The 24,903-nt window shown below is 46.2% G+C and overlaps 10 non-coding genes across 10 annotated transcripts; all 10 read left to right on the plus strand.

Moving 5' to 3' along the window:
* The first annotated feature begins 10,479 nt into the window (after nucleotides 1-10,479).
* trnas-uga (transfer RNA serine (anticodon UGA)) lies at nucleotides 10,480-10,561 on the plus strand. The gene has a single exon. It is a non-coding gene; the product is annotated as a tRNA-Ser (tRNA).
* A 2,730-nt stretch (nucleotides 10,562-13,291) lies between these two features.
* Nucleotides 13,292-13,363, plus strand: trnae-cuc (transfer RNA glutamic acid (anticodon CUC)). Its single transcript has one exon. It is a non-coding gene; the product is annotated as a tRNA-Glu (tRNA).
* Nucleotides 13,364-14,105: 742 nt separating this feature from the next.
* Nucleotides 14,106-14,177, plus strand: trnaa-agc (transfer RNA alanine (anticodon AGC)). Its single transcript has one exon. It is a non-coding gene; the product is annotated as a tRNA-Ala (tRNA).
* A 982-nt stretch (nucleotides 14,178-15,159) lies between these two features.
* Nucleotides 15,160-15,241, plus strand: trnas-uga (transfer RNA serine (anticodon UGA)). Its single transcript has one exon. It is a non-coding gene; the product is annotated as a tRNA-Ser (tRNA).
* A 392-nt stretch (nucleotides 15,242-15,633) lies between these two features.
* On the plus strand, nucleotides 15,634-15,705 carry trnam-cau (transfer RNA methionine (anticodon CAU)). Its single transcript has one exon. It is a non-coding gene; the product is annotated as a tRNA-Met (tRNA).
* Nucleotides 15,706-17,979: 2,274 nt separating this feature from the next.
* On the plus strand, nucleotides 17,980-18,051 carry trnae-cuc (transfer RNA glutamic acid (anticodon CUC)). The gene has a single exon. It is a non-coding gene; the product is annotated as a tRNA-Glu (tRNA).
* Nucleotides 18,052-18,793: 742 nt separating this feature from the next.
* On the plus strand, nucleotides 18,794-18,865 carry trnaa-agc (transfer RNA alanine (anticodon AGC)). The gene has a single exon. It is a non-coding gene; the product is annotated as a tRNA-Ala (tRNA).
* Nucleotides 18,866-19,847: 982 nt separating this feature from the next.
* Nucleotides 19,848-19,929, plus strand: trnas-uga (transfer RNA serine (anticodon UGA)). Its single transcript has one exon. It is a non-coding gene; the product is annotated as a tRNA-Ser (tRNA).
* A 392-nt stretch (nucleotides 19,930-20,321) lies between these two features.
* Nucleotides 20,322-20,393, plus strand: trnam-cau (transfer RNA methionine (anticodon CAU)). The gene has a single exon. It is a non-coding gene; the product is annotated as a tRNA-Met (tRNA).
* A 2,254-nt stretch (nucleotides 20,394-22,647) lies between these two features.
* trnae-cuc (transfer RNA glutamic acid (anticodon CUC)) lies at nucleotides 22,648-22,719 on the plus strand. Its single transcript has one exon. It is a non-coding gene; the product is annotated as a tRNA-Glu (tRNA).
* Nucleotides 22,720-24,903: the final 2,184 nt, after the last annotated feature.

Below are 24,903 nucleotides of genomic sequence, written 5' to 3' on the forward strand. Positions count from 1 at the left end.
TTTGTTTAGTTTGTATGCTTTGGTTGGCTCCTTTCAGGGGGTAAGCACAGATTTTACCCAAAGATTCTTCTTGTTTCTGCACTTTTTCAAAAGAGTAACGCTACTCTCGGGGCACTCAAGGTTCCACTGAGATTTGAACTCGGATTGCTGGATTCAAAGTGCGCAAACCATTACACCATTGAACCGCAGAATGCTCCCTAGACGGATAACGGTGATCCAAAGCTACAAGTCTTAACATCAATCATCCCTTGCCACAAAAATGGGAAACAAGGATTGCAAACAGTGCAAACAATCTTGAAAAAAGCGAGCCAGCAACTTTCGAAAGTTCAGCCCCTGTCCAATCAACTGTGTTTAATGGCGAGCGAGGGCATCAATCGTTCTACCTTTGAGCTAAATCCCCTGTACCAATGTAGCTATAAAAAAACTGGAAGTCTCTCAATCAATCGACTCTCGCCAATTTATTGCGCACTCAATATACTGCAGTTGATCTGGATGTTGAGGAAAAATTGCAAGATAATGTTATTTGACATAATGCCGATGTATTTGCTTACTTTTTCAAGCACACTTGGCAATTGAACCTCGTTCAGCAGTGCCTTTCATCAGATAGTAAAGCGAGCAGACTTTCCATTGTAAAAAACAACCATGTACTCTCACCATTAGCGACCTTTGAATCCCCTTGCAAATTATGCCTAGAAGTCCAATGCGCTATCCATTGCGCCACAGAGCCCATACATCCTTCCATGATGCTCATTTCCACAAACGCAAAACACGGTATTCATCCAAAATGGGTCTACATCAGTCATTCCTTGCCAACAAACTGAGAATCAAAAAGTGAAAAGAGTGCAGTTAATCTGTGTGTGCAGGGATACTTTTCCATCTCTTATTCCAATTTGTAACAGCAGCGCATTTTCTGTCGTTGTAAATAATTTGCATGCTTGAATGGACAACTGAGTAGTAGTAGGTTTGAGATGGGCCGGTATTTATTTAGCACTGTGGCATCAAGACTGCTCTTCTTTAAGAGAGGCTTAATGACTGCAGTTTTAAGGCTCTTGGGAAAATTCCAGATCCAAGCAACATGTTGACTTTTTCATTGATTGGAGCCAACAGACTGCTCACCATAGACTTTAAAAATCTAGTAGGCAATGCATAAAGGCAGCATGTAGTGGAACTCAGACTTGTGGTGATCTCTTGGAAAGTTTTGTCAGCCACAAATGCAAAATGGGTTAACTCCAGTTGTCTAGTTGGCTGCGTGCTTGTTATCTGCAAATAATGGTATTATTAATGTTCTGAAATGAGTCTTGCAAAGAACACTGCAAACTCATTGCACCTGGAGAAATACAGAAACCATCAGACAAAGTAACATTTACCACACTGTAATTTGAAATATTAACCCGCTTTGTCATTAGCAGGTCCAGAGTGTGCCATTTGCCCTCTGTGGGGCCACTCAGGTGCTGAGTAAGACCAAAGCTTCTGATGACAGCGCCAAGCTCTTTAGAAGAAGACGAGGTTGAGCGGGGCGTGAAGGAAGGAAGGAACAGTCACTCACGTACGGGAAACTCCTACCAAGCAGTGGCCAGCCTATAGCACACTGGGATTCTGTGGTAATTGAACCAAGTTTAGCAGTTCCTTTCATCAGTTAATAACACAAGCAGGCTTTCCTATTTACCAATGTAGATAACAGGGGTTACAACAGTGACTCTGGTGGGTCTCGAACTCACAGCCTTTGAATGCCTTTGCAACTTTTGTCTGATTCCCCTTTTTCACAAAAGCAAAACAGTCATCCGAAAACAGTCTACATCAATCAATCCTTACCATCAAACTGAGAAACAAGGAGTGAAAAGAGTGCATTTACTCTGTTTATTCAGGGATACTTTTCAATCTCTAATTGCAAAATGTAAAAGAGCTCTTTCGGGTGATAAGTTTTTCTGTACATGTAAACAACTGATTTGCTTGAAAGGCTATCATGAAGGCACTGCTGGGATTTGAACCCAGGATGTCCTGTTTACTAGACAGCCACAGCGCCTCTTAAATGCTACTCCACCTGTTTCAGCTAGATATTCAGTGACCAATGTTACCTCGTAGATTTCGCCTTTTTGAGGTGCGTGCAATTTGTGGTGTGCTGCATGGTCTGGAGCTGGAGGTTTGGGAGTTTTTTGGAGTTTTTAATCGTTATTTTGATCATTTTCATTTACTTTTTTCAGTTTTTTTGTTTGTTCCCCTCCCAGTAAACTTACTGGGAGGTGGATTTTTTGTTTTTTTGTGAGCATGGCTCAAAGGACGGACAACACGGCATCGGACACTGGAATGGACACGACAAAGGCAAGACAAAGTTTGAAAGAATCTGTAAATAATAGAAAGAACAAAGAAAGAAGGATGAAATTTATGAAAGAACTCACTGTGGTATTGGAACTAACGGAGGGAGCACAAATCACGCCACTAGCTTTTTTGAAATCAACTCAGGAGGTGTGCGGCTCCATAGTAGCGTGCAGACTCATCTCAAAGGACAAATATGAAGTAACCGTCAGTACCACCAAAGCGAAGGAGCGGCTCCTGGATGGGTACTGCATTGGAGGAGTCAGGGTTCACGCCCGTGACATCTCGGTTGATGAGCTGGTCATGTCCTTCATGGGGCTGCCGGCTTATATCGAGGACGAGGAGATCCTGGCCAAGCTCTACGCCTGGGGGGTCTCTGCGGTCTCCGAGGTGAGGAGGAGAATGTGGCCGGGGACGAACATGGCGGACGGCACCAGGTTTGTACGGGTAAGGTTCACGGACACGGTGCAGTCCTTACCGTATTCTGTCAGGTTTGACACCGCGGGGGGCCCCGAGTACTTCAGGGTAATACACGACAGGCAGGTGCGGGTGTGTAGGGGGTGTCTCCAGCCTGGCCATATTCTGAGGGAGTGCCCTGACTTTCTGTGCCGCAACTGCGGGAGCCAGGGGCATTACGCGCGCGAGTGTGTCGCGCAGTGGGCCCCGAAGTGCAGAGAGTGCCGCATGTTCCGCCACTTATGTCCGTGTGGTGCGGGTGACAGAGAGGAGGACAGAGGGGAGGACAGAGGGGAGGACAGGGAGGACGCCATTGGAGGAGAGAGCAGTGACGTGGCCCAGAACGTGCCCGCAACTGCTCTCTCCGAAGTAGAGGAGGTTTTGGAGGAGGAGGCTGTGGAGGAGTCAGGGGAGCCAGAGGTGTTCGGCTCCTCTTGCTCCTCTGACTCCTCAGACGAGGAGGCGCCCGTCGCACTGGAGATGGTGCTCGGCTCAGCGCTGGCGTCTGGGAAGGTGGGAGCAGGACAAACTGCTCCTCCTGACCAGAGGGAAGGGACTCGTGAGGGTCCAACTCCTAAGCCCGTGGAGGCAGAGGCTGAACCCGGGAGGAGGATGGGTGCGGGACAGGCCCCGCATCTTACCTCCAAAGGGGGGGACATCACCACAGGGCTGGGTGATGATCCCAAGCTCCAGTCGGACGGTGGTAAGAGGGGACAGGTGGAGAAGAAGGAAAAGAAAGGGACAAGACGCAGGAAGCAGGTGGCAGGAGATGGAGAGGGCGCTGCTGCTCAGAGCGGCTCCACCTCCTCCGCCTCCTCCATTCCAGCCACATCAAAAGCGCCAGCAGAAAGCTCCATCAACCCACCATCCTCCACACGCAGCTCTGCCCCACGAGGTGAGCTTGAGACTGTTTTTAATGATGACTTCATGGATTTCTCCACCCGTGAAGTCAGAAAAAGAGTGTGGGAGTCAGATGCGACGGGCGCCAAAAAGAAGTCGAAATAAAAGATGGGTTGTATCCTCCAAAGTCTCCTCTTAATGGCGTTCTCCTTGTCCTCTTGGAACGCAGGCGGCCTGCGGAGCCCAGTGCGGATGCAGAGCGCGTTACACTTTTCCAAGTGGGACGTGCTCTGCATCCAAGAAACGCATTGGGATGTCAGCCACGCGCAACGAGTGCGGAACGTGGGAGTAGGCTCTGTATTTTGGGCCCTGGGCACGGCGTGCTCGCGCGATGTGGCCACGGTGGTGAGGCCTGGTGTCTTAGGCCAACCCACCCTGGTACACGCCGACCCAGAGGGCTCCTTCCTGGTCCTGGACTTCACGGACACAGTGAAGTTCAGACTAATTAATATCTACGCCCCGAACGATGATGGTCTGAGGAGGCAATTCTTCAAAAAAATATTTCGCTTTGCAAACGACAATACAATCATAATCGGTGACTTTAATACAACACTTTGCAAGACAGACATCGGCATTAACAACTCTTTTAAAAACAGCACTGCCAGGACAGCCCTGTTGGAAGAAGCCGCCAGCAGGAACCTGACGGAGGTGTGGCGGTTCGTCCACCCCTTCCTGAAGGATTTCTCCAGGTGGCAGGGCGTCCTGAAGCAGTCCCGCATTGACCTCTGTTTTGCCTCCTCAGACCTGGCACAGAGAGTCAGTGGTGCTTCCTACAAGTGGTCAGGCTTGAGTGATCACTCCACTTTAGATATTTATTTTGGGTTAGTTTCATCACCGAGGAATGGAGGACTGTGGGTCCTAAACAGCTCCATCCTCGGTGATGAAACTTTTTGTAGGAAAATGGACTTTTTGTTTGATGTATTTGACATGGAGCTGGAGCTGATCGACAGCGTGGTCGATTGGTGGCCGACGGCAAAAACACGCATTAAAAAGCTCTGTGTCAATTACAGCAAACACAAGGCGTGGCTGTCGACCAGGAGGGAGACCGCTCTCCGCCAGCGCCTGCAGGTCCTGGACCAGGGCGCAGCTTCCACCACTGGCCCTGTGGATCCAGAGTACCTGGTGGTGCGCGCTGAGCTGGAGCAGCTGGAGGTAAGTAGGTGTCAGGGTGCAATTTTGAGGGCAAAAGCCAGACACACAGTCGAAGGAGAACGCTCGACAGCGTTCTTCTTCGGCTGTGAGAAGGCTACACAGGGAAAGATGCACATAGATAAGTTGATAGAGAAGACAGGTAAGATTGTTTCCGAGGTAAGTGAGGTTTTAGAGACAGCGCAGGATTTCTATAGTAGGCTTTTTAGTTCAGACGGAGTGGCAGAGCAGGCTTTAGACCAGGCTGTAGGTGCTCTGGAGCGCAAACTGAGCAGGGAGGATAGGGAGCTGTGCGACGCGCCTCTGTCTCTCATGGAGATAGAGGCTGCAGTCAAGAGTTTAAATACAGGAAAAAGCCCCGGAGAGGACGGACTAACCTGTGAGTTTTTCAAGCGTTTCGCTTCCAGGTTAGCTCCGATCCTACTCCTATTATATCAGGATTTTGAGAGTGAGTGTAGAGTTGGCGATGGTTTTGCGATGAGTGTCGTCACTCTGCTTTTTAAGAAGGGCGACAGGAGCAGCCTCGCCAACTACAGGCCCATTAGCCTTTTGAACGTAGTCTATAAAATTTTAGCAAAGGTATTAGCAGGTAGGTTAAAGCGTGTGATTGGATCCATCATACACCCCTCGCAGGCCTACAGCGTCCCCGGGAGGGACATCTCAGACATAGTTTTGTCTCTGAGATATCTCCTTCGGCAGATGCACGCGACCGGTGGTATTCACGTTAGTGTAGACTTTAACAAGGCGTTCGACAGAGTTGAGCATTCGTTCCTCTGGACTGTATTAGGTAAGTTAGGTTTCGGCGAACGGTTTGTTAATTGGCTACAGCTCATCTATTCCTTTGCGGTCAGTAAGGTCAAAGTCAACGGGTTTCTAATTGACTCTTTCCCCTTAAAAAGATCAGTCAGGCAGGGCTGTCCCCTCTCGTCGCTCCTCTACAGCATCGCCGCTGAGCCTTTGGCGGCCATGTTGCGGGCGGACGCGGCGGTGAGGGGACTGACCACGCCTGCGGGTAGGGAAGTCAAAATTTTTCAGTACGCAGATGACACGAATCTGATCCTCCGAGACGTGGAGAGCCTGAACGCCTCTCTCCACGTGCTCAATGTTTATGGCCTCGCTTCAGGGGCCAAAATAAATTTCGATAAAACCACGGTTAAATTTTGCGGCAGCGTCACGCCTGTTCCTCTCCCTGTCCAGCTCCGGGAGGCCGGGGACTCCTACAAGGTCCTCGGCGTCCCCCTGGGCAGAGACGAGGAGGCGTGTCGTACTGCACTTTGGTCGCCTTTGTGCGAGAAAATTACAGCGCGCTTGAATTTTTGGAGACGTCGTAATCTGACATTAAAAGGTAAAGTCTTAGTTGTAAATTCTTTGTGCATGTCCATGTTGAACCATGCACTCTCCGTGTACGGCCTGCCGGGGGTCTATGCTAACAAATTAAGGTTAGTGATAAACCACTTTTTGTGGAATCGTGAGAGGGGCTTTATTGCACATAAGGTTATGATAGGTGAGTACGATCAGGGAGGTTTAAAGTTAGCAGATTTAGAGTTAAGGAAGAAGGCCTTCCGGCTGAAAACAATTCGGAAATTTCTAGACGTTGAGGTAGATGCTCCATGGAAAGATTATATAGGTGAGTTTGTTAATAGTCTAGGTAAGTTTGGTGTTTATAATTTGTGTTTGTTGCCCCCTGTTTCGGTCCTGGAAGGCCTCCCCCCCTTCGAGAGGGAACTCTTGGAGGCGTGGAGGACTTTCAGGCCCCTGACTGTGGCGGTTCCAGACAGCGGTGAGGGTCTCGCGCACATGCCCCTCCGTCATAACCCTGACTTGCTCTCCGCTCCCCCCGGGAAGCGTGAGTGCATGATCAGTGGGGCGATGGAGGAGGCTGGGCTGGAATATGTAGGTAAGGTATTTGACGTGAAAGGTAATTTTAGTGTAGATTATATAGGGAAGTGTTTTAGGTTAGCAGGTAAAGTGTTTAGGAAAAAGTATATTAGTGGTATGGTAAGTATTTTTAACAGGAATCTGGTCAGGCATTGGGGAAGCACTTTGGGCCAAATGGGGAGCACGACAGGTAAGTTGAATTTTAATGTATTTGTTAGCACGGGGAGGTTTAGGATTTTCACAGACCTACCCACCCGCATCCTGTATCAGTTGTTGTTGCCGGGAGTGCTCAGGCGTCCCGCCTCGGAACACAAATGGTCATTAACATTCCCCGCACGCACCATTGCAACCATCTGGGCCAACATCTATAATTGGTACACCCCACATAACGTAGGTCATTTTGACTTCAGATTTAGACACAGGATCGTCTTTACATCCGCAGCACTGCACGCATTTCTTCCCGACAGCTACGCTGCGGACTGCCCCGTGTGCCACGGACCCCCCGAGACCCTGGAGCACATGCTGTACACCTGCCCGGCCGTCCGCCCGTTCTGGTCCCGACTGCAGGACCTCCTCGCTCGGAGGCTGTCCTGGAGGCTCCCACTGCCGGCGGCCCTAGGAGGGGACGACCAGGAGCCCTGGCTCCTCCTCTTTGGTCCCGGACAGAGTCGCTCTGTAGCCAACACCCATCTCGCCCGACTAACCCTCTCCATAGCCGGTACACATTATATCTCAACAGGAACATCCATCTCCGTGACAATAAAACAGCAGAACCCTGGCCCATCTTCAAAGGACTCTTGGCCGCACACCTCCGACACCTCCACATGGCAGCAGAGCACCGGTTCATCACCCACCTCGTCCCCCACAACACCCTGATCCACCTCACACCCTCTGGAAACCTGGACATCATCTTCTGACCCCGGCATAACCCCCCCAACCACGGCATCAACCCCAACCACGGCATCACCCCCCATCACTGAAGAATGTTTGGAGAATGATTGTGTGTTTGATTTTCTGTAATTTTTTGTCTCGTCTCCCCCTGCCCTTGTGTATCCCATTCCCCTGCCCTTGTGTGTCATGTCTGTCTGTACATTCATGTAAATATATGTAAATACTTGTTTTGATGTTTTTGATAATAAAAGATAAAAAAAAAAAAAAAAAAAAAAAAACAGTAAACATCCAGGGACGGGACATTGAGAGAATGGACTCATACAAGTACCTGGGTGTTGATCTGAACCACAAACTGGACTGGACTCATAACACAGACGCACTGTACAGGAAGAGACAGAGTCGGCTCTACCTCCTGAGGAGACTCAGGTCTTTTGGAGTGACAGGGCCACTCCTGAAGACCTTCTACGACTCTGTGGTGGCATCAGCCCTCCTGTACGGTGTGGCCTGCTGGAGCAGCAGCATCACAGAGAGGGAGAGGAAGAGGCTGGACAAAGTCATCAAGAAGTCCAGCTCCGTCCTGGGCTGTGCTCTGGACTCGGTGCAGGAGGTGGGGGACATGAGGGTCCTGGCTAGATTCACATCTATGCTGGACCATGAGTGTCATCCCCTGCAGGACACTATGTCCGCTCTGGAGAGCAGCTTCAGTGAGAGACTAATCCACCCTCGCTGTGTGAGGGAAAGGTTTCGTAGGTCTTTCCTTCCTGCTTCTGTCAGACTTTATAACAAACACTGTTAGTCCTGAACACTCGCAATACTGACCTAACCTAATACTGATGTGCAATTCCGTCATATGTGCAATTGCTGTTGGAATCCATGTGCAATTCATGTGCAATTACTGTGAAATTCATGTGCAATCTATGTGCCGTCATGACACATATTCATGTGCAATTACTGTTGTGATCACATGCAATGGTATTTATGTATTTATCTTATTATCTTATCTTATCTTATCTTATCTTATCTTCTTTACCATTAAATTAGCTCTTACCTTCTCAAATCATTCCCATATGGTCTAGCGGTTAGGATTCCTGGCTCTCATCCAGGTGGCCCGGGTTCAACTCGCGGCTTACATTATGTACAAGACTCACTGTGGTTACAATTATATTCAAGCTGGACGGAGGTGAAGAGAGGCATAGAAACATGGCATCAATTAGGGCGCAGCATGCGGAAGTTTGTAATTAACCTTTAGCTTTTCTATGCATCTATAGACTAGCAGGTTTGTTGGTGTTTCTTTTTGGAGCATTTCTAGACAAAGTGGGTCAGCGGTAGAGCGCATACTTTGCTTCATTTGGGATCAGTCATGTTTTCCAGCAATTCTTGACTGGACAAGCATATCTTGATTTTTTTATTGGTCTCAAGCTTTCACTGTAATTTTCCAAAGATGCAGTATTGTGGTGGCCAGGTGGTCAAGCTGATGGGCAAAAAATCCATTGGCATTGCTTCATATTTCTTAGAACCCTGCTGGAAACATACCTTTCTCTTCCCCCTGACCAGCAAAGGATGCCACCTGCTTAACAGTGCTTGATTTGTAAATATATAGGTACAGGAACACTTGTGGACTGGGTGATCAGGCCAAAAAAGTTACTGTAACACACAAAAAGTGACGCACATGTAAGTAAAGTAACAATGGGACAAAGTTTTGTGTCACAACCAGTCAAATTGGAATAAACAAAAAAAAAATGAAGAATTGAATTGCCTATCTGGTCACTGTTTCTGTTGATTCTATTCTATCTGTTCTGTTTTTGTCCATCTATCCGTCTATCATTTTAAGGCATTGATAAGGAAGGGGATGTAGCTCAGTGGTAGAGCGCATGCTTAGCATGTATGAGGTCTTGGGTTCAATCCCCAGCAGGTGACACTGTAGTCTTTGCTAATGGCCAGATTACACTGCAGTGAATTTTAGAGACCTTCACTTAAATATTTCAAATCAGCACATGTGGTGATTCAGTGCAAGCTCCCAGTCCCGCATTACCTTTGAACCTTGTAGCACTTATAAAATTCAAACAATATTATTTCATCCATCCACACTACCTGCAGGAAGGTGAGACAAAGTGGCCCATTCAGGTGGCCTGGGTTCAACTCCTGGCATGGGAACATCGTGGTCAGCCTTTTGGAAGACTTGAATCCACAGTATGAATAAGACACGCTGTGGGTTGTTAAGAGAGACATTGAAAAATCCCATCCATTTAGGATGCAGCGTGCAATATGCAGTAATCAACCTTTAGCTGTTCCATGCAACGTAGCAGCGGTTGTACTTGAAAGCATCCCTTCACAGGGACTGGAACTTAAATCTAGCTCCTTAGAGCACTCAGCCAGATTTTCTGGAGCGGGACAACACAAACTCAGAGCTGCTTGATAGTGCTTCCTACCCCATTAAAAAAAACTGTATTAAAAACCAAGACCTGGCTCTATTTGGCTGAACCAAAAGAAAGATACAAATCCCGAGCTATGTGCTTCTCTCCATGACATGCAGAACCAAGCACATTTAGATATTAAAAATGCTTGCTTAAAAGCTGGTGACCCAACTATGCACTGTTCTTTAACCTCTCAAACATCAATGAGGCTTATGTTACAATTCAATCTGTTACACTTGATCTTTATATTTCTCATATGGTCTAGGGGTTAGAATTTCTAGTTCTCGCCGAGGCAGCCTGGGCGACATTCCCAACTTCCAGTATGGGTATGTCTCGCCAAACCTGAGCTTAGAATGTTTAGTAAAACATGCTGTCTCCATGAATTCATGGAGAGTTAAATCTGGTAATGTAATTGCGCTAGTTTCAGAAAATAATGTGGATAATTTCCGCTTTCTTAAACACAGTTCAAATGTGTATTGTTGTTGTGGCCGAGAGGTTAAGGCGATGGACTTGAAATCCATTGGGGTTTCCCCGCGCAGGTTCGAGTCCTGTCAGCAACGTGTGTTTAGCAGCACAGATTTTGAGGTTTCGTTCTATTCTATAAACCAGCATGTTTGCTGATGTTTAATTTCGGAGCCTCACTTCAGAACGAGGGCATGTATGAAATCCTTGTTTCAATCCCCTGCATCTCCATTCAATATGTTGATGGCACAAAGTGAAAAGTGTTGACTCCAGGTCTCGCTTGGACAATAATCATGACAGACAAGAGATGGTTATGTAGCTCAGTGTTAGAGCACAGTCTTTCGTAGCAAGATCCCAGTTCCACATTCCTTTAAAATTAGATTTCATATTTTGAAGCAATTTGAGTCTATTAGACGTATACAGCCCCATGGGCATTACGCACTGGCCTCTTGAACCAGGGACTGTGGGTTTGAGTCCCATGATCATAACCATTCAGCAGAGTGGCGCAGCGGAAGCGTGCTGGGCCCATAACCCAGAGGTCGATGGATCGATACCATCCTCTGCTAGAATGTTTTTACTTGCATTATTGCCATTGTCAATCCAAATTAACCAAGCTAGTCAGTAATGTGTTGGATGATGGAAGCCGATCTTCAGCGCAAGCTCCCAGTTCCACATTTGCTTTGAATCTAGCAGCACATTTCTTTTATCCATCCTACATTGTTATTTCTTTTTTGGGGAAAAGGATAGCTGAGTAGTGAAAGAAGATGTAGGTCAAAAAAGACCCATGATTAGACATTTTGAAGCAATTTGAGTCTATTATGGGTACATAACCCCATAAGCAATATGCACAGGATACTAGCCTCCAAAATCCGGGATTGTGGATTTCAGGTCCATGGTCTAATAGGCTGAGCCACAAGGAAAATACTAATCACTAGACTTGTTGCACGTGGAATGGGCTTATATCTATTACATACAGAACTGTTCCTTAACTCTCAAGCATCAATGAGGCCTTCTTTATACGTCATAAGGCGCTGGTGCAGCTAGCAGCCCGGTGTAAACGCTCTCTCTTTTTTCTCACACTTATTGTGCTTCATCTCCTATATTTTGTAAATATAGTTAGTACATTTTTTCTATTTTACTGTACGATAGGGACACGCGCTGGAATCGTTTTTAATTCAACTGTTTTTGACTTTTTTCGGCTGGATTTGAGCGTTTTTCATCCGAGCTAGCCCCCCCGCGCCCTCCGGCCGCCGCCAAAGTACGGCGTGTTGTCGGTACACGCTTATATACACGTTTATATGAAAGAGGAACTTCATGAACGATCGGGACACGCACTGGAATCGCTTTAAAATAACTTGTTTTGACTTTATTCGGCTGGATTGAGTGTTTTCGTCGTGTCGTGGCGATGTGTCTTGGCTCTGAGTCCCCCGGCTCCGGCCCCGCCCCCCGGCCGGCGCCGTACCGCGTTTACACAAAGGAGGAACTAATGAAACTGCGGAGAACAGTCGTCTTACCCGGAGATCGTCACGTTATCCCGGCGGACATCCTAAGGAAAACGCAACGAAGCAGACAGGCTGGACGTAAACTCAGAGAGAAGAGAGGGACAAACAGGAAGTCGGTTCCCGCCGTAGTCATGGGTAACGTGAGGTCCCTTCAAAATAAAATGACGGAAATAGCGAGCCTCATGCGGTCCCAGAGGATTTACAGTTTGTGAGAGCACGGGATTGTGTGTCTGACACTCGGACCTGCAGTGTGGGGGCGCCCCAGGGCACTGTCCTCGCGCCCTTTCTCTTCACCCTTTACACTGCAGACTTCAGACATGACACGGACAGCTGTGTCCTGCAGAAGTTCTCTGATGACTCTGCCATTATCGGACTCATCACGGACGAAGATGACGCGGAGTACAGAGGACTGGCGCAGGACTTTGTGGACTGGTGTCAGCGGAACCACCTCATCAACGCGGGGAAGACCAAGGAAATGGTGGTGGATTTCCGCAGACGCCACCCCACTGCCCCCTTACCAGTGAACATCCAGGGACGGGACATTGAGAGAATGGACTCATACAAGTACCTGGGTGTTGATCTGAACCACAAACTGGACTGGACTCATAACACAGACGCACTGTACAGGAAGAGCCAGAGTCGGCTCTACCTCCTGAGGAGACTCAGGTCTTTTGGAGTGACAGGGCCACTCCTGAAGACCTTCTACGACTCTGTGGTGGCATCAGCCCTCCTGTACGGTGTGGCCTGCTGGAGCAGCAGCATCACAGAGAGGGAGCGGAAGAGACTGGACAAAGTCATCGAGAAGTCCAGCTCCGTCCTGGGCTGTGCTCTGGACTCGGTGCAGGAGGTGGGGGACACGAGGGTCCTGGCTAGATTCACATCTATGCTGGACCATGAGTGTCATCCCCTGCAGGACACTATGTCAACTCTGGAGAGCAGCTTCAGTGAGAGACTAATCCACCCTCGCTGTGTGAGGGAAAGGTTTCGTAGGTCTTTCCTTCCTGCTGCTGTCAGACTTTATAACAAACACTGTTAGTCCTGAACACTCGCAATACTGACCTAACCTAATACTGATGTGCAATTCCGTCATATGTGCAATTGCTGTTGGAATCCATGTGCAATTCATGTGCAATTACTGTGAAATTCATGTGCAATCTATGTGCCGTCATGACACATATTCATGTGCAATTACTGTTGTGATCACATGCAATGGTATTTATGTATTTATCTTATTATCTTATCTTATCTCATCTCATCTCATCTCATCTCATCTTATCTTATCTTATCTTTTTTACCATTAAATTAGCTCTTACCTTCTCAAATCCTTCCCATATGGTCTAGCGGTTAGGATTCCTGGCTCTCATTCAGGTGGCCCGGGTTCAACTCCCGGTATGGGAATATCTGGTCTGTCCTTCTGGAATACTTGTAGCCACATTATGTACAAGACTCACCGTGGTTACGAGTACTTTCAAGCTGAACGGAGGTGAAGAGAGGCATAGAAACTTGGCATCAATTTGAGCGCAGCATGCGGAAGTTTGTAATCAACCTTCAGCTTTTCTATGCATCTATAGACTAGCAGGTTGGTTGGTGTTTCTTTTTGGAGCATTTCTAGACAAAGTGGGTCAGCGGTAGAGCGCATACTTTACTTCATTTGGGATCAGTCATGTTTTCCAGCAATTCTTGACTGGACAAGCATATCTTGATTTTTTTATTGGTCTAAAGCTTTCACTGTAATTTTCCAAAGATGCAGTATTGTGGTGGCCAGGTGGTCAAGCTGATGGGCAAAAAATCCATTGGCATTGCTTCATATTTCTTAGAACCCTGCTGGAAACATACCTTTCTCTTCCCCCTGACCAGCAAAGGATGCCACCTGCTTAACAGTGCTTGATTTGTAAATATATAGGTACAGGAACACTTGTGGACTGGGTGATCAGGCCAAAAAAGTTACTGTAACACACAAAAAGTGACGCACATGTAAGTAAAGTAACAATGGGACAAACCTTTGTGTCACAACCAGTCAAATTGGAATAAACAAAAAAAAATGAAGAATTGAATTGCCTATCTGGTCACTGTTTCTGTTGATTCTATTCTATCTGTTCTGTTTTTGTCCATTCTATCATTTTAAGGCATTGATAAGGAAGGGGGTGTAGCTCAGTGGTAGAGCGAATGCTTAGCATGTACGAGGTCTTGGGTTCAATCCCCAGCATCTCCAGGTGACACTGTAGTCTTTGCTAATGGCCAGATTACACTGCAGTGAATTTTAGAGACCTTCACTTAAATATTTCAAATCAGCACATGTGGTGATTCAGTGCAAGCTCCCAGTCCCGCATTACCTTTGAACCTTGTAGCACTTATAAAATTCAAACAATATTATTTCATCCATCCACACTACCTGCAGGAAGGTGAGACAAAGTGGCCCATTCAGGTGGCCTGGGTTCAACTCCTGGCATGGGAACATTGTGGTCAGCCTTTTGGAAGACTTGAATCCACAGTATGAATAAGACACGCTGTGGGTTGTTAAGAGAGACATTGAAAAATCCCATCCATTTAGGATGCAGTGTGCAATATGCAGTAATCAACCTTTAGCTGTTCCATGCAACGTAGCAGCGGTTGTACTTGAAAGCATCCCTTCACAGGGACTGGAACTTAAATCTAGCTCCTTAGAGCACTCAGCCAGATTTTCTGGGGCGGGACAACACAAACTCAGAGCTGCTTGATAGTGCTTCCTACCCCATTAAAAAAAAACTGTATTAAAAATCAAGACCTGGCTCTATTTGGCTGAACCAAAAGAAAGATACAAATCCCGAGCTATGTGCTTCTCTCCATGACATGCAGAACCAAGCACATTTAGATATTAAAAATGCTTGCTTAAAAGCTGGTGACCCAACTATGCACTGTTCTTTAACCTCTCAAACATCAATGAGGCTTATGTTACAATTCAATCTGTTACACTTGATCTTTATATTTCTCATATGGTCTAGGGGTTAGAATTTCTAGTTCTCGCCGAGGCAGCCTGGGCGACATTCCCAACTTCCAGTATGGGTATGTCTCGCCAAACCTGAGCTTAGAATGTTTAGTAAAACATGCTGTCTCCATGAATTCATGGAGAGTTAAATCTGGTAATGTAATTGCGCTAGTTTCAGAAAATAATGTGGATAATTTCCGCTTTCTTAAACACAGTTCAAATGTGTATTGTTGTTGTGGCCGAGAGGTTAAGGCGATGGACTTGAAATCCATTGGGGTTTCCCCGCGCAGGTTCGAGTCCTGTCAGCAACGTGTGTTTAGCAGCACAGATTTTGAGGTTCTATTCTATAAACCAGCATGTTTGCTGATGTTTAATTTCGGAGCCTTTCTTTCAGAACGAGGGCATTTATGAAATCCTTGTTTCAATCCCCTGCATCTCCATTCAATATGTTGATGGCACAAAGTGAAAAGTGTTGACTCCAGGTCTCGCTTGGACAATAATCATGACAGACAAGAGATGGTTATGTAGCTCAGTGTTAGAGCACAGTCTTTCGTAGCAAGATCCCAGTTCCACATTCCTTTAAAATTAGATTTCATATTTTGAAGCGATTTGAGTCTATTAGACGTATACAGCCCCATGGGCATTACGCACTGGCCTCTTGTACCAGGGATTGTGGGTTTGAGTCCCATGATCATAACCATTCAGCAGAGTGGCGCAGCGGAAGCGTGCTGGGCCCATAACCCAGAGGTCGATGGATCGAAACCATCCTCTGCTAGAATGTTTTTTCTTGCATTATTGCCATTGTCAATCCAAATTAACCAAGCTAGTCAGTAATGTGTTGGATGATGGAAGCCGATCTTCAGCGCAAGCTCCCAGTTCCACATTTGCTTTGAATCTAGCAGCACATTTCTTTTATCCATCCTACATTGTTATTTCTTTTTTGGGGAAAAGGATAGCTGAGTAGTGAAAGAAGATGTAGGTCAAAAAAGACCCATGATTAGACATTTTGAAGCAATTTGAGTCTATTATGGGTACATAACCCCATAAGCAATATGCACAGGATACTAGCCTCCAAAATCCGGGATTGTGGATTTCAGGTCCATGGTCTAATAGGCTGAGCCACAAGGAAAATACTAATCACTAGACTTGTTGCACGTGGAATGGGCTTATATCTATTACATACAGAACTGTTCCTTAACTCTCAAGCATCAATGAGGCCTTCTTTATACGCCATAAGGCGCTGGTACAGCTAGCAGCCCGGTGTAAACGCTCTCTCTTTTTTCTCACACTTATTGTGCTTCATCTCCTATATTTTGTAAATATAGTTAGTACATTTTTTCTATTTTACTGTACGATAGGGACACGCGCTGGAATCGTTTTTAATTCAACTGTTTTTGACTTTTTTCAGCTGGATTTGAGCGTTTTTCGTCGTGTTGTTGTGATGTGAGCTAGCTCCGAGCTAGCCCCCCCGCGCCCTCCGGCCGCCGCCAAAGTACGGCGTGTTGTCGGTACACGCTTATATACACGTTTATATGAAAGAGGAACTTCATGAACGATCGGGACACGCACTGGAATCGCTTTAAAATAACTTGTTTTGACTTTATTCGGCTGGATTGAGTGTTTTCGTCGTGTCTTGGCTCTGAGTCCCCCGGCTCCGGCCCCGCCCCCCGGCCGGCGCCGTACCGCGTTTACACAAAGGAGGAACTAATGAAACTGCGGAGAACAGTCGTCTTACCCGGAGATCGTCACGTTATCCCGGCGGACATCCTAAGGAAAACGCAACGAAGCAGACAGGCTGGACGTAAACTCAGAGAGAAGAGAGGGACAAACAGGAAGTCGGTTCCCGCCGTAGTCATGGGTAACGTGAGGTCCCTTCAAAATAAAATGACGGAAATAGCGAGCCTCATGCGGTCCCAGAGGATTTACAGTTTGTGAGAGCACGGGATTGTGTGTCTGACACTCGGACCTGCAGTGTGGGGGCGCCCCAGGGCACTGTCCTCGCGCCCTTTCTCTTCACCCTTTACACTGCAGACTTCAGACATGACACGGACAGCTGTGTCCTGCAGAAGTTCTCTGATGACTCTGCCATCATCGGACTCATCACGGACGAAGATGACGCAGAGTACAGAGGACTGGCGCAGGACTTTGAGGACTGGTCTCAGCGGAACCACCTCATCAAAGCGGGGAAGACCAAGGAAATGGTGGTGGATTTCCGCAGACGCCACCCCACTGCCCCCTTACCAGTGAACATCCAGGGACGGGACATTGAGAGAATGGACTCATACAAGTACCTGGGTGTTGATCTGAACCACAAACTGGACTGGACTCATAACACAGACGCACTGTACAGGAAGAGCCAGAGTCGGCTCTACCTCCTGAGGAGACTCAGGTCTTTTGGAGTGACAGGGCCACTCCTGAAGACCTTCTACGACTCTGTGGTGGCATCAGCCCTCCTGTACGGTGTGGCCTGCTGGAGCAGCAGCATCACAGAGAGGGAGAGGAAGAGACTGGACAAAGTCATCGAGAAGTCCAGCTCCGTCCTGGGCTGTGCTCTGGACTCGGTGCAGGAGGTGGGGGACACGAGGGTCCTGGCTAGATTCACATCTATGCTGGACCATGAGTGTCATCCCCTGCAGGACACTATGTCAACTCTGGAGAGCAGCTTCAGTGAGAGACTAATCCACCCTCGCTGTGTGAGGGAAAGGTTTCGTAGGTCTTTCCTTCCTGCTGCTGTCAGACTTTATAACAAACACTGTTAGTCCTGAACACTCGCAATACTGACCTAACCTAATACTGATGTGCAATTCCGTCATATGTGCAATTGCTGTTGGAATCCATGTGCAATTCATGTGCAATTACTGTGAAATTCATGTGCAATCTATGTGCCGTCATGACACATATTCATGTGCAATTACTGTTGTGATCACATGCAATGGTATTTATGTATTTATCTTATTATCTTATCTTATCTCATCTCATCTCATCTCATCTCATCTTATCTTATCTTATCTTTTTTACCATTAAATTAGCTCTTACCTTCTCAAATCCTTCCCATATGGTCTAGCGGTTAGGATTCCTGGCTCTCATTCAGGTGGCCCGGGTTCAACTCCCGGTATGGGAATATCTGGTCTGTCCTTCTGGAATACTTGTAGCCACATTATGTACAAGACTCACCGTGGTTACGAGTACTTTCAAGCTGAACGGAGGTGAAGAGAGGCATAGAAACTTGGCATCAATTTGAGCGCAGCATGCGGAAGTTTGTAATCAACCTTCAGCTTTTCTATGCATCTATAGACTAGCAGGTTGGTTGGTGTTTCTTTTTGGAGCATTTCTAGACAAAGTGGGTCAGCGGTAGAGCGCATACTTTACTTCATTTGGGATCAGTCATGTTTTCCAGCAATTCTTGACTGGACAAGCATATCTTGATTTTTTTATTGGTCTAAAGCTTTCACTGTAATTTTCCAAAGATGCAGTATTGTGGTGGCCAGGTGGTCAAGCTGATGGGCAAAAAATCCATTGGCATTGCTTCATATTTCTTAGAACCCTGCTGGAAACATACCTTTCTCTTCCCCCTGACCAGCAAAGGATGCCACCTGCTTAACAGTGCTTGATTTGTAAATATATAGGTACAGGAACACTTGTGGACTGGGTGATCAGGCCAAAAAAGTTACTGTAACACACAAAAAGTGACGCACATGTAAGTAAAGTAACAATGGGACAAACCTTTGTGTCACAACCAGTCAAATTGGAATAAACAAAAAAAAATGAAGAATTGAATTGCCTATCTGGTCACTGTTTCTGTTGATTCTATTCTATCTGTTCTGTTTTTGTCCATTCTATCATTTTAAGGCATTGATAAGGAAGGGGGTGTAGCTCAGTGGTAGAGCGAATGCTTAGCATGTACGAGGTCTTGGGTTCAATCCCCAGCATCTCCAGGTGACACTGTAGTCTTTGCTAATGGCCAGATTACACTGCAGTGAATTTTAGAGACCTTCACTTAAATATTTCAAATCAGCACATGTGGTGATTCAGTGCAAGCTCCCAGTCCCGCATTACCTTTGAACCTTGTAGCACTTATAAAATTCAAACAATATTATTTCATCCATCCACACTACCTGCAGGAAGGTGAGACAAAGTGGCCCATTCAGGTGGCCTGGGTTCAACTCCTGGCATGGGAACATTGTGGTCAGCCTTTTGGAAGACTTGAATCCACAGTATGAATAAGACACGCTGTGGGTTGTTAAGAGAGACATTGAAAAATCCCATCCATTTAGGATGCAGTGTGCAATATGCAGTAATCAACCTTTAGCTGTTCCATGCAACGTAGCAGCGGTTGTACTTGAAAGCATCCCTTCACAGGGACTGGAACTTAAATCTAGCTCCTTAGAGCACTCAGCCAGATTTTCTGGGGCGGGACAACACAAACTCAGAGCTGCTTGATAGTGCTTCCTACCCCATTAAAAAAAAACTGTATTAAAAATCAAGACCTGGCTCTATTTGGCTGAACCAAAAGAAAGATACAAATCCCGAGCTATGTGCTTCTCTCCATGACATGCAGAACCAAGCACATTTAGATATTAAAAATGCTTGCTTAAAAGCTGGTGACCCAACTATGCACTGTTCTTTAACCTCTCAAACATCAATGAGGCTTATGTTACAATTCAATCTGTTACACTTGATCTTTATATTTCTCATATGGTCTAGGGGTTAGAATTTCTAGTTCTCGCCGAGGCAGCCTGGGCGACATTCCCAACTTCCAGTATGGGTATGTCTCGCCAAACCTGAGCTTAGAATGTTTAGTAAAACATGCTGTCTCCATGAATTCATGGAGAGTTAAATCTGGTAATGTAATTGCGCTAGTTTCAGAAAATAATGTGGATAATTTCCGCTTTCTTAAACACAGTTCAAATGTGTATTGTTGTTGTGGCCGAGAGGTTAAGGCGATGGACTTGAAATCCATTGGGGTTTCCCCGCGCAGGTTCGAGTCCTGTCAGCAACGTGTGTTTAGCAGCACAGATTTTGAGGTTCTATTCTATAAACCAGCATGTTTGCTGATGTTTAATTTCGGAGCCTTTCTTTCAGAACGAGGGCATTTATGAAATCCTTGTTTCAATCCCCTGCATCTCCATTCAATATGTTGATGGCACAAAGTGAAAAGTGTTGACTCCAGGTCTCGCTTGGACAATAATCATGACAGACAAGAGATGGTTATGTAGCTCAGTGTTAGAGCACAGTCTTTCGTAGCAAGATCCCAGTTCCACATTCCTTTAAAATTAGATTTCATATTTTGAAGCGATTTGAGTCTATTAGACGTATACAGCCCCATGGGCATTACGCACTGGCCTCTTGTACCAGGGATTGTGGGTTTGAGTCCCATGATCATAACCATTCAGCAGAGTGGCGCAGCGGAAGCGTGCTGGGCCCATAACCCAGAGGTCGATGGATCGAAACCATCCTCTGCTAGAATGTTTTTTCTTGCATTATTGCCATTGTCAATCCAAATTAACCAAGCTAGTCAGTAATGTGTTGGATGATGGAAGCCGATCTTCAGCGCAAGCTCCCAGTTCCACATTTGCTTTGAATCTAGCAGCACATTTCTTTTATCCATCCTACATTGTTATTTCTTTTTTGGGGAAAAGGATAGCTGAGTAGTGAAAGAAGATGTAGGTCAAAAAAGACCCATGATTAGACATTTTGAAGCAATTTGAGTCTATTATGGGTACATAACCCCATAAGCAATATGCACAGGATACTAGCCTCCAAAATCCGGGATTGTGGATTTCAGGTCCATGGTCTAATAGGCTGAGCCACAAGGAAAATACTAATCACTAGACTTGTTGCACGTGGAATGGGCTTATATCTATTACATACAGAACTGTTCCTTAACTCTCAAGCATCAATGAGGCCTTCTTTATACGCCATAAGGCGCTGGTACAGCTAGCAGCCCGGTGTAAACGCTCTCTCTTTTTTCTCACACTTATTGTGCTTCATCTCCTATATTTTGTAAATATAGTTAGTACATTTTTTCTATTTTACTGTACGATAGGGACACGCGCTGGAATCGTTTTTAATTCAACTGTTTTTGACTTTTTTCAGCTGGATTTGAGCGTTTTTCGTCGTGTTGTTGTGATGTGAGCTAGCTCCGAGCTAGCCCCCCCGCGCCCTCCGGCCGCCGCCAAAGTACGGCGTGTTGTCGGTACACGCTTATATACACGTTTATATGAAAGAGGAACTTCATGAACGATCGGGACACGCACTGGAATCGCTTTAAAATAACTTGTTTTGACTTTATTCGGCTGGATTGAGTGTTTTCGTCGTGTCTTGGCTCTGAGTCCCCCGGCTCCGGCCCCGCCCCCCGGCCGGCGCCGTACCGCGTTTACACAAAGGAGGAACTAATGAAACTGCGGAGAACAGTCGTCTTACCCGGAGATCGTCACGTTATCCCGGCGGACATCCTAAGGAAAACGCAACGAAGCAGACAGGCTGGACGTAAACTCAGAGAGAAGAGAGGGACAAACAGGAAGTCGGTTCCCGCCGTAGTCATGGGTAACGTGAGGTCCCTTCAAAATAAAATGACGGAAATAGCGAGCCTCATGCGGTCCCAGAGGATTTACAGTTTGTGAGAGCACGGGATTGTGTGTCTGACACTCGGACCTGCAGTGTGGGGGCGCCCCAGGGCACTGTCCTCGCGCCCTTTCTCTTCACCCTTTACACTGCAGACTTCAGACATGACACGGACAGCTGTGTCCTGCAGAAGTTCTCTGATGACTCTGCCATCATCGGACTCATCACGGACGAAGATGACGCAGAGTACAGAGGACTGGCGCAGGACTTTGAGGACTGGTCTCAGCGGAACCACCTCATCAAAGCGGGGAAGACCAAGGAAATGGTGGTGGATTTCCGCAGACGCCACCCCACTGCCCCCTTACCAGTGAACATCCAGGGACGGGACATTGAGAGAATGGACTCATACAAGTACCTGGGTGTTGATCTGAACCACAAACTGGACTGGACTCATAACACAGACGCACTGTACAGGAAGAGACAGAGTCGGCTCTACCTCCTGAGGAGACTCAGGTCTTTTGGAGTGACAGGGCCACTCCTGAAGACCTTCTACGACTCTGTGGTGGCATCAGCCCTCCTGTACGGTGTGGCCTGCTGGAGCAGCAGCATCACAGAGAGGGAGAGGAAGAGGCTGGACAAAGTCATCGAGAAGTCCAGCTCCGTCCTGGGCTGTGCTCTGGACTCGGTGCAGGAGGTGGGGGACATGAGGGTCCTGGCTAGATTCACATCTATGCTGGACCATGAGTGTCATCCCCTGCAGGACACTATGTCCGCTCTGGAGAGCAGCTTCAGTGAGAGACTAATCCACCCTCGCTGTGTGAGGGAAAGGTTTCGTAGGTCTTTCCTTCCTGCTGCTGTCAGACTTTATAACAAACACTGTTAGTCCTGAACACTCGCAATACTGACCTAACCTAATACTGATGTGCAATTCCGTCATATGTGCAATTGCTGTTGGAATCCATGTGCAATTCATGTGCAATTACTGTGAAATTCATGTGCAATCTATGTGCCTTCATGACACATATTCATGTGCAATTACTGTTGTGATCACATGCAATGGTATTTATGTATTTATCTTATTATCTTATCTCATCTCATCTTATCTTATCTTATCTTTTTTACCATTAAATTAGCTCTTACCTTCTCAAATCCTTCCCATATGGTCTAGCGGTTAGGATTCCTGGCTCTCATTCAGGTGGCCCGGGTTCAACTCCAGGTATGGGAATATCTGGTCTGTCCTTCTGGAATACTTGTAGCCACATTATGTACAAGACTCACCGTGGTTACGAGTACATTCAAGCTAGACGGAGGTGAAGAGAGGCATAGAAACTTGGCATCAATTTGGGCGCAGCATGCGGAAGTTTGTAATCAACCTTCAGCTTTTCTATGCATCTATAGACTAGCAGGTTGGTTGGTGTCCCTCTAATTGCAATAAGAAATGAAGAAAAACTCTGGATTCAGAGCGCTAACCGCTATACCGTTGAACCACACCTTTCTACAGGATGTCCTGTTTTGAAAATAAGTATGACATTTGATCATTGGGCTATATCAAAGAGAGCAGCATTGAAGTAGGCAAACTTCTGCTTCATGGTTTCATTGTGTGGTGGTCATCACATCTGCCCTACACGCAGAAGGTCTTGGGTACAACATTCAGCGAAACCAAACATGTTACCAAACATGTTCATGCGAACAATGTTCCAACGAAAGCTTGCTGTTTATGTTTTATAGATCCTTTCCAGGCCATTTATGTCCTGATCTCGCAAAATATCCAATCGACCCAGCATTCCTATTCATTGTATTTTTGAGCAAAGACTAACATTCAGGTACACATGCCGAAACCCGGGATTGAACCAGGAATAACGTAGCGAGAAAATGAACTAGTTCTGTGTGTCCTTTTTTCTTTTCTTTTGATTAAACATAAAACAATACAGGACACGACCAGGGAGCAAAAATCGTAATTAAAAGAACTTAATAGTTACATAAAACATATCATAACATGACATAACATAAAAACAAAATCACATTTAAATGAAAATAGGGGGCCTACTTGGTCCAAGTCAATCAAATTAGTGCTTATCCAAATTAAGCCTGAATGTCACTGTTTTCCATTCATCCAATGTCTAATGTCTGTTACTATGTCAGTCAAGTCTTTGATCGTTGGCGTGGTTGGTGTCGAGCATTTCTTTGTGATGGCCTTTTTCTCTACAGCCAAAAGTATGTTCCAAGGGTATCCATTTATTGTGTCCATGGCAGGAGTGTTGAGGCCCAAGTACATAGTTTTAAATTTGAGTGGGATGGCAAAGTGTGATAAAATGTGAATATATGATTGTATTTCTGTGATGTATTTTATCTGCATAATAGTGATATATTATCTGCATCATTAGTTTAAGAGAAGAACGGGTGTGTGAGAAACTGGATTTGTGAAGGGGTCGTAAAGATGGCCAAAGGATGTTTACCCGAGGGGGGGTGATAACCCAGAGGAGTCTGGGTAATGTTTACCCAAGGCTTGATCTCTACGGAAAAATACCAAGTGCCTTGATGTGAGGCTGACCAATGAGAAATGTGACCCGCCTATTCCAGAATATCTAATAAAACCAACCAGCATGGGAAATAACAGGGTGAGACGCGGGGGTGAGACACAGGAGGATCACGTAAGCTGCTTACAACAGCTTGCGTGATCAGTCCCCGCGTTTTCTCCCATGCATGCCATACAAATGTCTGATCTTTCTGTGTCGTTTCATATTCTAAGTTGAATTGTGTTCTCTATGTGTTAAGGAATAGCATCGGGTGTATGTCTCATTTCTTGACATTTTCTGGTCCTATCGAGCCGGATGACAAGCAGCCCCTTCGCGGAGATTGACGGGTGAATCGGTGAAGTCTGTGCACAGCTGAAAGAAGTCCACTTTTCCCGTGGCCGCCCATCGCACCTCATTCTCCGCCAGGAGAGCGCGTCGTTTCGAAGCAGCAGGAGAACACAGGCGACAAAGAAGGTCAGACAAAATTTTGTGTGTGAAAAAGAGTTAGCCATAAAACGTTTTTATGCATTAGTTTGATATTTACTGGAAAAATATTGTAGGCTTATGGACGAGATAAGTTTCTCACATAAAGCAAGGCAGTTAGGTATTACTGAGGAAATACCCAGTTTCAAATTACTGAGGAAATACGCAGTTTAGGTATTACTGAGGAAATACCCAGTTTAATATTACTGAGGAAATATGTGTGAATGTAAGCGCTGTGCACGAGCGAAGTAAGTAAGAGAGAAGTGTGAATGTGTGAATGAGGATTAATAAGTGATTAACTAACGAGTGTGAGAATCACAATTAATCAAGGGTCACAAGGCGTTATTCTGAGAGATCTAAAATTTGCAGTCACGGGTGAATCTTAAACACCACGTTTATGTCCGGAGGAA

This window comes from Eucyclogobius newberryi, unplaced genomic scaffold (assembly GCF_026437365.1).
Source record: "Eucyclogobius newberryi isolate DKJ021-1_F unplaced genomic scaffold, fEucNew1.0.hap1 SCAF_55, whole genome shotgun sequence".
Taxonomy (NCBI): Eukaryota; Metazoa; Chordata; class Actinopteri; order Gobiiformes; family Gobiidae; genus Eucyclogobius; species Eucyclogobius newberryi.